Source organism: Apium graveolens, chromosome 8 (genome assembly GCF_009905375.1).
Source record: "Apium graveolens cultivar Ventura chromosome 8, ASM990537v1, whole genome shotgun sequence".
Lineage (NCBI taxonomy): Eukaryota > Viridiplantae > Streptophyta > Magnoliopsida > Apiales > Apiaceae > Apium > Apium graveolens.
Window position 1 is genome coordinate 258,102,364 of NC_133654.1, and position 4,392 is coordinate 258,106,755.

The following is a 4,392-nucleotide window of genomic DNA, read 5'->3' on the forward strand; positions in this document are numbered from 1 at the left end:
ATCCAATTGGATATTTCTGCAACACTACCCAGAGCACTTCGATAGGAAGGCTACGGTTGGGCGATTGTTGAGTGTTGGCAGGGTCTAGCTTTCAAAATGATGTTTGCATCAAATGAAGTATCTCGTAACTTCATTTTATTTTGATGATATTTTAAAGATTGATTCTATACAAGTTTTGTCTTGTAGCTTAGTCTATGGGATGAACTAATTATAACTTGAACGATGGTAGTTCAAGTAGTATTCGGAAAAGATATAAGTATATTGGAGTATCTTGTAACTTCATCTTTTAAACTTATATCTAGTAAATGATTATCTTATGCATGACAAAGATTTTCAGAAAAACGTTGAGACAAGGTTAGATATATGAGATCACCTTCCAACGATATTTTTATACAGTTATACACTGGAACTCTGTGTATATTATACATGTTAGAGGATTTCAAAAATTGTGAAAAGTATATATGTATATATACTGAATATTTTGCGACTTGGTCGCGTTAAGATATCAGCTTGGTTCATTTCCTCTTGACCAAGACTTTCATGAGTACTATGAGAATGCTCATATATTATAAACCATTATACATATTATTTTGGTGGGCTTGTTGCTCACCCTTGAAACAGAGAAAAAGACTAGATCTGACTAATTGCATCACCTTTACCAGAGTTTACTATTGCTTGAGAACACTAATAATAAAAATACTAGACATATGGAATCTTCTAAAATTGATAAGCCCAAATTTGACAAATTAAAACCACCCAAAATCAGGATTTTTACACAAATTCTACCCCCCCTAATTAGGGTTCGGGAGCAAATTCAAACCCCCCCAAAAGGGCTTGTAAATAAATATTGAAGAACCCAAAAATTAGGGTTTCTGACTCACATTTTAATATATTATAATCTGGGTGTACCTTTATTTAGATCTTTGAATAGAAAGAAAGGACTGAGAAGCTTTGAAAAATAGCCGAGCAGATGAACTTGTGACTGAGCTTTGAAAAGAGATGAGGGGCGGCCATGAGTGGCGGCGAAGAGCAGATGAATAGACTAAATATATTGTGTTGGGGCGGAGAGGAGTGTGTTTATATTTTAATTAAAAAAAGTATAGGCTTTCTATTTACTTGAGCGGGCTGGGCTTCTATTTTACTTGAGCGGGATTTTTTCCCCCATTTTTTTTAATTTTTTCACCGATCTAAAGCAACACCAGTATAGATGTTGGCATAGCAAATTTAAGGCAACAATTATAGTACCATTTAATTATGATGTTGCCATATATAAATATTTCCGATTTCATGCCACATAAGGCAACATTTTTTATGGAAACACCATTTTTGGATGTTGGTAAAGACCATTTATGTGGTAATGGGAGAAGGATGTGCATGTTCAAGCCACTAAAGTAATAGTTCCATCTGTTACTATGCCAAAGCCATTGGTCAAAGGGGAGTTGGACAACATAGATCTCATCAATCTAGCTGCAGCTGAGTTAAAGCTCAAAGAGAGGAAAGAAAAGATAGATGCAAGATTAGCTCAAGTATTTGGCTCAACTGCACAATAATCATGATCTGTGAAGCACTTCACACGGTTGAAGCCTCTTACTGTAGCAGAAATGAAGCTGGGAAAGGTGACAAGGGAGGGACATCACTTGTAGATGAAGTTAAGCCTGTTGTGGTGCTCAATCCAAAACCATCAACTTTTAGATTCATAAGCAAACATCCAATGCAGCTTGATCATTCACCTACAAGGCCTGATGAGTAGAAACGCATGGTCAAAATAATTGCTAGCTACAAGACAACCAAGGATGTAACTTTGAGAGACAGAATCGCAAGAATTTACAAATATAGAGAGATGATTTATGTAATGAGTGGACATCCAAGGTTTGAAGAAGTAAGGGAGTGAGAAGCTTTGAGGTTAAGGTCACAGCTAAAGAAAAAGCAGGTTGCTAAGGAAGCTTAAAAGAAAATTTAAAAGCTTGCTACTACAACTGAGAAGAAATTGGATGTTGAAGAAAAAAAAGAAAAAAAAGCCTGAGTAAAAAACATGTAAAAGAATAAAGATAAGACTAGGGAGATGGGTAATTAGAATTTTAGAAGAAAAGGAAAGTGAACCATCTCAATCAATTTCTACAAGTCAACCAACTGTGCCCACTATGGAAACATCTGAAATCAAGGTCAATCCTGAGGTAAACTTTCATGGTGAACTTATAGTGTCAAAGGATGAACCTACATATTGGGAGAGTTTACCAATTCCAGATCTAAACATGCCACTGTCAATAAAGAAGAGAACCTCAAGAAGGAAGATCAAGCCAACCCTACCTCCAACCAAATCCATCTCAAAACCAAAGCCTACTGTCAACAAGGATGATCAACTCTACATCTGTGACATCAAAGAATTTTCTGACATTGAACTCTATCTGGATGAACTGAAAGAAGTGAGAGGAATTGATGCTACTTACAGACTTCCAGAGAGATTGGTGTTCAGATATAAGGGTGGTCATGAGATAATATGGCCTTTCTACAGGTTTCTCAATGCAAGCTACAATGTCTTAGTCAAGGTATTTTATGCAATAAAAAAGATTTTGGATTCTCAAAGGTTGTTAAATCAGAAATACTCAAGAAAATAAGTTCAATCAGATAAAGATGGAGAGATCCTAGTGTATTACCAAGGGTACTAACTATTCTAAATATTGGGGCACATGAAACCCTACTGAATTATGCAGTTTAGAGATGAGAAGTATGTGAGAAGATTTTTCAGACTTGAAAACTAGCTTAAAGTTTCTAATAATGAAACTCTCAAAGAGATGCAAGAGGTGCTGGATATCAATGAATAAAATGAAGTTGAATTCTACAGACAACTCCAACTGCAAATTGAGAAAAATAATGAGAAATTGGGGAAGAAAACAAAGGAATCAAGGAAAAGAAAATGATTTGCTCAGTCTAGAGAAGCACCTTGATAATGACATGTAAACCTTCTTTAACCTTTTTTGTACATTTCATTTTTAATGCAGCACTTTGAAATTTTTCTACTTTTTTTGTATTATCTTAATAGGATGTTTTGTTATCATCAAGTCAACCTAAATTTATGCCTATAGTTCCATTGGACATAAATTTGGGGAGATTGTAAGAAATATGTTGTAGTCTTGATGATACCAAAACACCTTAAGTAGATTTATTAAGTGTCTTTTCTAGCCTTCAACGGATAACCACAGTTATCTATCTGTTAAAGGAGTAGCTTATTTAAATAAGTATATAGCACATTCTGTACACTATAATAGCTAAGGGATTTGGGAGTGTTAGTTTTTTTAAGTCGTGTTGATAACTAGAAAGATATACAAAATAGGTGGGCTAATTGTAAATATAAAATACTTTGTAATTTTGTATAAGTGAAAGAATATCAACTGCTAAGGAAACATCTTCAACTCCCAATCTACAAGCTTCAACGGATGACTCTAAAAGTTTCAACGGATAACTCATATGCCCTCAACGAATAAGCTAGTCAAGAAGCCTTCAACGGATATCAGATAAAATTGTCAACGGATGTTATCAAGAAAACTTCAACGGATGATACTAACATAGTGTCAACAGATAACACCTATGAAGCTTCAATAGATAATCAACAAAGAGAGCAGTTGATAGTGACTTGACAGAAGCTGACAGAGTCACATGAGTTGATAGTGCACAGAGGGAATGTGGCAGCCTCATTGCAGGTGTTAGAAGAAAATGAAGCATTTCCATTTCCATGCAAAACAAGCTCGTTCAAAGATGTTGTATCTAAGTTGGATTGCATTCGACAAAAAAAATGAAGAAGATATGCTTGGAACTAACTGATGGAAATATTATTTTTGTCTTATTAACATGTAAACTTGGTGAATAAATAAACCAAGTGTATGAAGTATCTTAGAACTTAACTAGAACAACAATAAGAACAAGCAATCTGTATCTTTAGTACTCTTAAGTTTTAAGTTGTAAGAAACATTTGTAAGCATCTGTGTCCATTTTGCATCACAGAGATTTCTTCAATATATTCATCTCTGGTCGAATGACAAATCCATCAAAAAAATTTAAACTTGTGTTTATTTACTTTGTGTTAGTTGAATATTTTTAAAGTCTTATTTGCATTCTTGCATATTCACAAACACGGTTGTATATTATTTTTAAAAAAGTAGAAAGTAACAAGAGTTCCATTCAACCCCATTTCTGTAATTATGTTGTTATATTGTTAGGAAATAATAGATGGTTAAGGGTAATACAATAGATTTAGATGAGATTTCAACTGAATTTTGACAATGTCTGGAAGAAAATGGTATGAATTAGTTGATGAATCTCTTTAATGTTATATTTCGGACAACCGAGGTGGCTAGTGATTGGCGGTTGAGTCTGTAAGAATAAAGGTGATGCTCA